The sequence below is a fragment of the Podarcis vaucheri genome, assembly GCF_965113315.1.
Source record: "Podarcis vaucheri genome assembly, chromosome: 8".
Taxonomy (NCBI): Eukaryota; Metazoa; Chordata; class Lepidosauria; order Squamata; family Lacertidae; genus Podarcis; species Podarcis vaucheri.
Window position 1 is genome coordinate 86170082 of NC_138766.1, and position 11805 is coordinate 86181886.

The following is an 11805-nucleotide window of genomic DNA, read 5'->3' on the forward strand; positions in this document are numbered from 1 at the left end:
AAACAAGTATTGGGTGAGAAGGTGAGGCTGGGTAACAGTCCCACACCTCTCACCCTCATGTTCCTGTGGGGCTTGCACGGCCCAAGTCCGACTCCGGGGACAAGGACGAATGAATGGCAAGCCCCTGGATTCCTTTAACGGAATTCCCTTTCCGCACCACCATTGGAGGGGTAGGCACTTACCCCTCCCAACCAATTTTAACCAATGCCTAACCGCCACTGGAGCCTTAAGCTCGCCGCCAAACCACTCACGAACCCAGCCAAGACCTTAGCTTAGCTACCACCGCACCCAACCACGCCTTATTCCCTAAGGCCGAAAGATGCACCCCATCATCCCTGAAAAGAGATTCATCCCTAGCCAGAATCTCGGGATGGGAAATCACGTCACCTCCCAACTCGAAAACCTTTTTCGAGACCGCCGAATTGATCCGCTTCCTAGCCCTCTCGGTGGCAGTTGGGCAACGACTGCCTCTCCAACTGCGCCTTTGCAAAAACTTTGACCAGAAAATTTTTGTTGCCGGCACCAGTGCTCGCAGCATTTCAAGATCACCCAGGATAGCAGCACGTAACGAAGCACAGTCCATAGAAACCAGGTCGTTTTCACCCAACTGCACCACAATGGCCATGGGCGGCCCTTCCTCAGCCAGCTGCCTACGAATCAGTGGCAGAAACTCAGTCCAGGACATTCCCCTTCTGGCCAGCCAAGATACACGCACGTGAGCAGGAAGGCCGAGACCTGGTCCCAATCCGAGTTGCCTGGCTCCAACACCGGCCCAGTGTACGATACTGTGCCCCACCATCCATACGCGTACGGCTGCTAAACCTGGTGTAGAGAAACAAAATATGAAAACCTGATGTTAGTGAACATAGCCTTTAAACGCGTTCGACTTCCAGCGACCCAAATTCTTTATTCTGCCTGCAGACAGGCCCCAATGGGCTGCCGTCGTGGCAGCCCCAATCCTGAAAGAATGTGGGGCAAAATCACTAGCAGAATCACCACAAGCCGCAATGGCCTTCCGCATCACCCTTGCAAACTGTCGCCTGGACAGAGGCGACCCATCTTCGTGCTGCAACAGTGGACCTTCCCCCGGGGCCCGAATGGACAAGTACCTTCTGACATCTTTGACCGGACACGGACCCACTTCCCTTGTGGCCGGGAGACGAATGAGGGCTCCCCTTCCACCCTGGTCTGTTTTTGAGTTCCTAATGAGAAGTCTCAGCTCATCCGGAGATAGCTGTGCATCCTGAAGCAATAATCCCCTAGAACGGCCATTATTGTGTTCTTCCCATACGAGCTCACCTACCCTTAGCGCTCCGAAAAAGGCAATAGAAAAGGCTGCAGAAAAAAGGCGAGCCTCATACCTCGACCAGCAAACCTTCCTCAACACTTTGCGCATCTTGCACAGCAAATCATATGAGATAGGGTGCCTAGTAGCTGGCTGGGAAGGACAAAGCCTACCCCATCCCTCAAGGGCCTTGCGCACGGCAAACTTAGCGCAAGGATCTTTGTCGAAATAAGCCTTGCAGAAAAAGGCAATGGCAGCTGCCTGGATTTTTAGCGTCTTAGCTGCACGTCCTAGCTGAAACAGGTGCGCCAAATATCTTAGCACCTGAGAAGTAGAGGGGGAAGCCCCCCTCTGCTCCCCGGCTGACTGATAAGTAAAGGACAAAAAATCAGACCATGCTTTGGTGTAAGACCTGAGAGTAGAAGGGGAAATAGAAGCCATTACTCCCTGAAAAACTAGCTCCTGCCAAGGCTCCAGAGATGATCCGGGAAACATTCCGGACGTTTCCGAGCCTCTGGAACCAGAAGTCTGAACCGCTCCATCTGAAAACGGGACAGAGCATCGGCAATTTCGTTAGACACCCCCGGAACAAAACGAGCGGAAAACACTATGTTATAACGTAAACAATGTAAAACAAAAGCCCGCAACAGGGCCGACACCCTAGGAGAGCGGGACGACAGCTTGGCCAGCACGTCCACCACCGCCTGGTTATCGGTCCAAAAGCAGACACGTCGGTCTCTGAACTCTTCGACCCACAAGTGCACTGCCACTGCAATGGGAAAGAACTCAAGAAAAGTTAGGTCCCGCGTAATAGCTGTTCCCTGCCAATCAAGAGGCCAGCGCTTGGCACACCACCTGCCCATCCAATATAGGCCAAAACCTTGGGACCCTGCAGCGTCTGAGTGCACCTGAAAATCGTTCTGCAAGTTCAAAGTGTCTTGCCATAACGATACCCCATTGAATTCCTCCAAAAATTCAAGCCATATGCTGAGATCAGCCCTCACCTCCTTAGAAAGACGAACACGATGATGCGGGGCCTTCAAGCCCACCGTGAGGCGAGCCAAACGAGAGCAAAAGGGGCGACCAGGGGCCACCACCCTACAGGCAAAATTCAGGTGACCTAGCAGCGATTGGATTTGCAGCAGGGACACCTTCTTCAAGGGAAGCAATTCCTCTATAACCTTTCTCAAAGCCACCAGCTTAACCTTTGGCAAGCTGGACGTTTGAGACACCGTATCCAACAGGATACCCAAATACGTAAGCTGAGTCGAGGGACCCTCAGTCTTCTCTGCCGCTAACGGGACCCCTAATTCCTCAGTAAGGGCAGCTAGAGCACGCAACAGGACTGAGCAATTGTCAGATTTGCAATCAGAAGCCAATAAAAAATCATCCAAGTAATGAGTAACCCCGTCCAACCCAGTTTTCAGCTTGAGGGCCCACTCCAAAAAGGTGCTGAAGGATTCGAAAGCAGCACATGCTATAGAACAGCCCATGGGCATGGCCTTGTCAAAATAGTATTTACCCTCAAACTGAAAACCAAGCAGCCAGAAATCCTCCGGATGAATTGGCAGCAAACGGAATGCAGACTCTATATCGCATTTTGCCAATAACGCAGCCGGTCCAAACTTCCGGATCATCTTGATCGCATGATCAAGAGAGGCATACCTGACTGAGCAGAGCTCTGGAGGAATCACGTCATTAACTGAGGTACCCCTAGGATGTGATAAATTATGAATCAGACGGAATTCACCTGGGGCCTTCTTTGGCACTATTCCCAGTGGGGAAACATGTAAATTAGGAAATGGAGGGGCACAAAAGGGGCCAGCCATTCGATGCATAGCCACCTCCTTCGAGATCTTCCTTCGGGCAATTTCTGGCAATTCACGAACTGATTTCTGATTAGACGAGTTCCGAGCCACGGGAGGCTTGGCTACCGGAATCCGAAAACCAGCCGAAAAACCATCGCTCAGGTAACGAGCGGCCTCCCTATCTGGGTAAAACTTGAGCCATTTTTGAAGGGCCGGCAGACGAATAGGAGTCTGGGCCAAGGAAGTCAGCACCTTATTTTGCTGTTCCTGAGGTAGAGGGTGTGGGGGGGGCTGCTTTGGGGGGCTGTTGAGGGCCCCCTTTTCCCCCACGAAAGGGCCGCCGCCCAGCAAAACAAGAGGAAGCCGGATGCAATCCATTGCATTTCTCACAGGTGTGCGCAAATCTACAAGTTGAACGCTGACAAGAGGTCCTGTTAAAATCCCAACACGGCAATCGACGGCCAGGTCTAAAGGCAGAGACGCCCAACTTCTGCTGCTCAGGTACCTTTTTGTCAATGAGCGGAGCGACGTAGGTAGTCCACACATCGAGATCTTTCCGATCCCAGCGTGCAGACGAGATCTTGGCCGCACGACGCCTAAAGTTCTCATCGTATTTGATCGCGGCCTTATCGCCCGCCTTGGTAAAGGCAGAGCGCACAATCGATAGATAAACAAGCAAATGAAGGGACCTACGCGGATAAGCTGCCATAACTATACCGGCGAAGACCTGAAAACAGTCAAGCCATTGTTCGAAAGTCCTGCCCGCCACAGAAACCCCCGAGCGTTTTTTGGTGGAGGCACTTCCTTTTTCTTGCTCTTCAGAAGGCGGGGCTAATTTGAAAATGTCTACATAGCGCCCATTTAAAATCCTGGCCCGCAACTTCGAAGACAAGTGTGAGCCTGGGATAATATCCCTGGCCGAATTGGTTGAGACTTTAACGTCGGGAACCAACACACCATCTCTGCATTCTTGAACAGCTCCATACTTTGCCCGATGAGCGTTGGACCTACGTTCCCAAGCCCACCTAGGAAGCCCTGAAGCCGATTCACCAAAACCCCAATAAAGTTCCAAGTGAGAACCCTCGTCATCAGAGCTAGAGGAAGACGTACCCGAAGAAGAGGAAGTGGAGTCATCCTTCCTGCGCTTCGCACGTTTTCGAGACGCCTTCTTGTGGCGACGCTTCCCTCCCATGGACTTCCTGGCGGGAACCGGTAGACTGTCTTCGACGGAGGACTCAGAATCAGGATGCTGCTGAGACGGAACTGAAACAGACTGCGTAGAGACAACATGTGAGATACCAGAACCGGAGGCCACAACCGGTGAAGACCGAGCAGGCGTGCGCCGGCGAGTGGACACAGCCAATGGTGCACTTTTTTCCGGGGCCCGCCTGGAAAGGCGGCCTGCCCTCCGAGGCCGGCTCTGTATCACAGGTAAGCCAGGGGACTGGGATAACTGTGGGTTCCTAATTAAACCCTGTGATGACGGTCCCTCTCCCTCATCCTCGCTAGATGATGATGAGACCAGAGGCGGCAACACAGCTGCAGAGGGCGGCCCTCCAGACGTGGACGGTTGAGAAGAGCGATGCTGCAGGAAGAGGTCCAAGTCGGCTGCGAAGCGAGATAGAGCCGCAGGGTCACCTGCCATGCCTGCCACCAATGATTGCACTCGCCCCACCGGTTGGCTGGCGGGGGGAGAGCGAAGCGCTTGGGATGGACCTCTAATAGGCCGTTTTGACGCGATGACCGAGCTGGAGCGCGTAGCAGCTTTCTTTGGAGCCATACCTGCTAGCAGGAAATAAAATCAACCAGGTAAATGCCAATCGCTAGCGTAAGAAAGCTAGCAACCACCAAACAATAAGCCCAGTTGGGCCTTCCACCAGCTGCTGCCGGATCACCTAATTGAAGACCAGGCCGCAGCTCAGAATAAAGCCTGTCTCTAGGCCAAGGCAATAGCCAGGTGTATTTGCCTATTAAAGTACCTATCTAACTATCTATCTACTTATTGAAAGACAAACAACACGGTCCTAAGCCCTGGTGCTAACCCAGGAGGCCGCAGCAGGCCCAAGCGCAAAGAAATTACCACCAAACAGAAATAATTAGTACTTGCCCGGTCAATCAATTAATCAACGTGTAAATAATATACTAGCAGCCAACAGAGGGCGAGGGGTAAGGGGGAATGCGGCCCAGTCCTTCAGAAAACCACTGAGGCGCAGTACCTTTCGTATCCACTAGGGGGAGCCGTCAGCAAGAAGGTGCCCAAAATGGCGGAGCCAGTTAGAATGACTCCGCAATTGCAGCCAGTCGACGAGCGCACCCAGGCCGCAGCGCCGCTGCAAGAGGCCTGTATGCGCCCCCCCCCCGCGCTCCCACGCGAGGCGGGAGGGCCCGCTGGCTCAAGCCTGGGGCCTGCGGAGAATCCCCCGATAGCGCGCACCTCCCCCACCGCCGCCGCGCGGCCACCGGACACAGCCCCGGAGGGCGGGACGCCGCCGACGCGGCAACGGCCCTCAGCAAAATTGGGCCTAAATCCAGCCGCCCGCCGCGGCCGCAGGTAGGCCCGCACGCGCGGGAGCCGCGAGGAGGGCGGGGGGCAAGAAAGCGCTCCGCGCCACGGAGCTGAGGGTGCAGGCGCTTCTAACGGCGCCGGGAGGAAGGCCTCCCCCGGGCTGGGGGGGGGTGGGGGGTGGGGGCACCCCACTCCCCTTAAAACCGCTGGCAATTAAATTAAAGAAATAAATCAAATTAAATTAAACTACATAAACCGGAACAAAAGAAAAGGGGGTGGAATTAGACAAAAGGAGGGAGTGAAAAGGGAAGGAAATTAATAAAGGGGAAGGAACAAAAGGCAAAAGGCCCAAGAAAGTCAGCGGGAATTAAGCAATTTTTTATACTCAATACAGCCGGCTCGAGACGATCTGCTCCGTGATCCGATGCAGAGGCCAAGAGGACGCTCCCACGTGAGTAACCTATATTTATAGCCTCTGCCCCTTCCTCCATAATTGGCAACATGCTAAACTCCCCAGTAACCCAATTAACCCTTTAAAGGGGGTTCAACTTTATCCAAACCTGCCTAGCAACAACAGGGTGGCTTGTATTCTCCCAACCGCAACACGTGCTCTCATTTGATGGAGAACACGCTTTTCCTGAATGATTGGCTGTGGAAGCCATTTTGAGAAGGTTGCTGTGTAACTGAGGCAAAATCTACTTTTCTTTGGTGGCCGTGATTGGTTTTTTTTGTCATTTATGTAAATTGTATCATTGAGGTAGGCTCCATATAAATGCATAAAGGTCAGGTAAAGGTACCCCTGCCCATATGAGCCAGTCGTGACCGACTCTGGGGTTGCGTGCCCATCTCGCTTAAGAGGCCGGGGGCCAGCGCTGTCCGAAGACACTTCCGGGTCACGTGGCCAGCATGACGAAGCTGCTCTGGCGAGCCAGCACCAGTGCAGCACACGAAAATGCTGTTTACCTTCCCGCTATAAAGCGGTACCTATTTATCTACTTGCACTTAAGGGTGCTTTCGAATTGCTAGGTGGGCAGGAGCTGGGACCAAACAATGGGAGCTCACCCCGCCGCGGGGATTCAAACCACCGACCATGCGATCGGCAAGTCCTAGGCGCTGAGGTTTTACCCACAGCGCCACCCGCGTCCCATATAAATGCATACATACATATATATCTGTAAAAACCATTAGGACAGAATAGTGTTATTTCTTGATGTTTGAGAATTCTCAGTGTAGTTTGCCACTGTACAATTCCTTCCCTGTGAGACTCTGTTAATTGTATTATTCATTTTGATGAATGATTTTTGATATTTGATATTTGTTAACTACCAAACATATTTGATATATATTAACTACCAAACTTTTAGAAGACATCTGAAGGCAGCCCTGTTTAGGGAGGCTTTTAATGTTTAATACGTTACTGTGTTTTAGTGTTTGCTGGAAGCCACCCAGAGTGGCTGGGGAAACCCAGCCAGATGGGTGGGGTATAAATAAATTATTATTATTATTATTATTATTATTATTATTATTATTATTATTATTATTATTATTATTGTTGTTGTTATATTTCGAATGACTAAGACTTTATCATTTCGATTACTGTGATGTTAAAAGGTCTGCCTTGGATTCGTATTGAGATCATTCTGTCATTTTTGAGATTGCATCCCAGTACAGCTTTTGCCACTCTTTTGTTGACTATGAGGGCCACTCCATTTCTTTTATGGGATTCTTGCCCACAGTAGTAGATATGATGGTCATCCGAACTGAATTCGCCCATTCCCATCCATTTTAATTCACTGATGTGCAGGATGTCAATATTTATACTTGCCATCTCATTTTTGACCACATCCAGCTTACCAAGGTTCATGGTTCTTACATTCCAGGTTCCTATGCAATATTTTTCTTTACAGCACTGGACTTTCCTTTCACTTCCAGGCATATCCACAACTGAGCAACCTTTTGGCTTTGGCCCAGCTGCTTCATCAGCTCTGATTCTCCTTGTACTTGTCCTCCGCTCTTCCTCAGTAGCATGTTGGATGCCTTCCGACCTGAGGGGCTCATCTTCTAGCACCATAACTTTTATATGCCTGTTGTCTTTCTCCATGGAGTTTTCTTGGCAGGGATACTGGAGTGGCTTGCCAGTTCCTGCTCCAGGTGGATCAGGTTTAGTCAAAACTCTCCACTATGACCTGTCCGTCTTGGGTGGCCCTGCACGGCATAGCTCATAGCTTCTCTGAGTTATTCATTTTTTTATATAAATTTTTTTATTGGTTTTACAAAGTTTTTTAAGACAAACAAACATATAAAAAGACATACAAACACGTATAGTTTCATAACATTTTTTCCATAAACCTCTTTTCTCAGACTCCCCCATACCTCCCCTTTCTGCATCCCAATGTCCAATTTTTTTTAGCAACTTCTAAATATTTCTGTCCAACCTCTGTCGTCTTAATCTTTTCTTTAATCTAATCTTATATCACTGTAACCCTTTCTTTCTCAAAACCTCGACATTCTAGCATTCATCAAGTTTATAATTGAGATAAATTTTAAATTTCTTCCATTCTTCTTCCGCCGTCTCTTTTCCCTGGTCACGGATTCTGCCAGTCATCTCGGCCAATGTCATATAGTCCATCACTTTCATCTGCCATTCTTCCAGGGTGGGTAAATCTTGTGTCTTCCAATACTTTGCGATAAGTATTCTTGCTGCTGTTGTTGCGTACATAAAGAAAGTTCTATCTTTCTTTGGCACCAATTGGCCGACAATACCCAAGAGAAAGGCCTCCGGTTTCTTAAGGAAAGTACATTTAAGTACCTTTTTTCATTTCATTATATATCATTTCCAGAAAGCCTTAATCTTCGGGCCTGTCCACCAAAGATGGTAAAAAGTACCTTCAGTTTCTTTACATTTCCAACATTTGTTATCAGGCAAGTGGTAAATTTTTGCTAGCTTGACTGGGGTCATGTACCACCTATAAATCATTTTCATAATATTTTCCTTTAAGGCATTACATGCCGTAAATTTAATACCAGTGTTCCACAACCTTTCCCAGTCAGCAAACATAATATTATGACCAATGTCCTGTGCCCACTTAATCATAGCTGATTTAACTGTTTCATCTTGTGTATTCCATTACATAGCTTCTCTGAGTTATTCAAGCCCCTTCTCCATGACAAGGCAGTGATCCACGAAGGAGCTAAACCTTAGCAATATCATATAGACATTTCCAACAAAAAATAAAGACCCCAAACTACATCCCTGATAGTTTGATAAAATAATGAAGTTACAGTCTCAGCCATAAGCAAAATAAAATGAAAATGAAAAACAACAGCAAGGCTCAGAAACTAGGGTACACTGATATCAGTAACAAGTATTGCACTAGTTATCTAGGACAGGCAAAAAAATAGGGTTCAGTTCAGTTGAATGTTAAAATCAAAACTAACTATTTTCTCACTTAGGAAGCACATCCATTTAAACTAACCTAAGTTCATGTGCATAATTTAGAAACAGAAAAGGAAAATAAATAAATGGTGTGTGGTAGCTACAGCTAAATTTTCCATGGACCTTGGAGCTGTTACCTACTGTAGTACATATTATGGGTTGGATGGCAGGGAGAGGGAGAACAAGGTCAAAGTCATTCTCAACTCCAAATGCCATCAATCACAAACCTGCAGTTCCAGGGTCATGGTTAACAGAACAGTGAAAATGTTGCAGATCCCAAAGTCAGTGAGCAGAAGAAACCTGTGCCCTTTAGAATTAGCGATAAACATCTAGAGAAAACAAAGATAAGGCTGGGAGATCTGATGAATTACTCACTGGCTGACTTATGTTTCTTCGTGGACAGCTAATGAAATTCATTTTTATAAATAAATAAATAAATATAAGATTACCAAGCATACAGATGAACAAATCTTGCTGAAGTGGTATCAGCTTGCTTTCACAATATGTAATTCCTTCTGATCGGATGTGGTGATGACAATGACAATGACGATGTGTCAGTATAAAGCAAGTATAAAACAGGTAAAGGTACCCCTGCCCGTACGCGCCAGTCTTGACAGACTCTAGGGTTGTGCGCCCATCTCACTTAAGAGGCCAGGGGCCAGCGCTGTCCGGAGACACTTCCGGGTCACGTGGCCAGCGTGACATCGCTGCTCTGGCGAGCCAGAGCTGCACACGAATGCCGTTTACCTTCCCGCTAGTAAGCGGTCCCTATTTATCTACTTGCACCCAGGGGTGCTTTCGAACTGCTAGGTTGGCAGGCGCTGGGACCCAACAACGGGAGCGCACCCCGCCGCAGGGATTCGAACTGCCGACCTTTCGATTGGCAAGCCCTAGGCGCTGAGGCTTTTACCCACAGCGCCACCCGCGTCCCAAGCAAGTATAAATGATGCATATTGGGGCAATTTCCTCATCTAATTTAATATAAAACCCAGAGCTTCCCAAACATGGTTCTCCAGCTGTTTTTGGACTACAATCTCCACCCCCATCGTTCAGGGCCTTCTGGTGGTTCCCTCATTGTGAGAAGTGAAGTTACAGGGAACCAGAGAGAGGGCCTTCTCAGTAGTGGCACCCACCCTGTGGAACACCCTCCCTTCAGATGTCAAGGAAATAAGCAGCTATCCTATCTTTAAAAGACATCTGAAGGCAGCCCTGTTCAGGGAAGTTTTTAATATTTATTGCTGTACTGTTTTTAACATTTGATTGGGAGCCGCCCAGAGTGGCTGGGGATACTCGGCCAGATGGGCGGGGTACAAATAAATTATTATTATTATTATTATTATTATTATTATTATTATTATTATTATCTTCCCTGATCACTGGTCCTGCTAGGTAGGGTTGGTGGGAGTTGTAGTCCAAAAACAGCTAGAGACCCAAGTTTGTACACTAACAGGGGCTGAACTCATCAGAGTCTGTAACTGACCATGGAAAAGCACTTGGGGCCATTGTGGACAGCTCAATGAAAATGCTGTCCCAACATGTGGCAGTTGTAAAAAGGTGAATTCTCTCTGTTAGGGATTACCAGGAAGGGATTGACATTAAAACTGCCAATAATATCATAAGGCCGTTAGACAAACCTGTGGAGCAAGCAAACTTGCAATACCATGCACAGACCAGGCCACCACAGCATGAAAACAATATTGTAGAGTCAGAAATGGTGCAGAAAAGGCCAACCACAATGAAACAGCTGCCAAAGTAACTGCTCCAAAAGGAAACAGCTCAATACTGGAGCAGGGGATTAATTTGCAGAAAAGGCAAGTAAGGAACCAACGGGAGAGTGAATTGACTTGGCAAAGTCATACACTTGACCTCTGCTCTGTTGCTATGGTAACCCAGTGCACCTGGCCTCTTATCTCAGAACATCCAGCTGTGTGAAGAGATGTGCTAACTCAAAAATGAGCCCAAGCACTGTGCAATTTAACCCAATGTTCACATTACACTGATGCTCCAAAGTTCTTCAAAAGATAACAGTCAGTGTTTTAAGCTGCCTCACTTTGTAAGGCCTTCGCATCTGGTTGTCTATTTTTCTTATATGTAACGTAATGGCTTGTGAGTTGTGCATTTTAAACCATCAATTTTTATTGCACTATTTGTTATTTTAAATCATACACTGTGTGGGGGGGGGGCGGGGTTACATACTGGTCTATAAAAGACTGGTCTTTTGAAGGAGAATGATTTTTCAAAACTTAGGAGGTGAAAGAGGAAAAGGTGGAGAAGACTTACTGCCAATGCAGTTGTAGAGGAATAAATAATGGTAAAGTAAAGGTAAAGGGACCCCTGACCATTAGGTCCAGTCGTGACCAACTCTGGGGTTGCGGTGCTCATCTCGCTTTATTGGCCAAGGGAGCCGGCATACAGCTTCTGGGTCATGTGGCCAGCATGACTAAGCTACTTCTGGTGAACCAGAGCAGTGCATGGAAAAGCCGTTTACCTTCCTGCCGGAGCAGTACCTATTTATCTACTTGCACTTTGACGTGCTTTCGAACTGCTAGGTTGGCAGGAGCTGGGACCGAGCAATGGGAGCTCACCCCATCATGGGGATTCAAACCGCCGACCTTCTGATCAGCAAGTCCTAGGCTCTGTGGTTTAACCCACAGCACCACCAGTGTCCCATAAATAATGGTAGAGCTTATCAAACCCAGCTGAACTATCTCCAGTTTTGGCCCTGTCAACCAATAGAGTCTCTCCATATAATAGCAGCCTGAAATCAGAC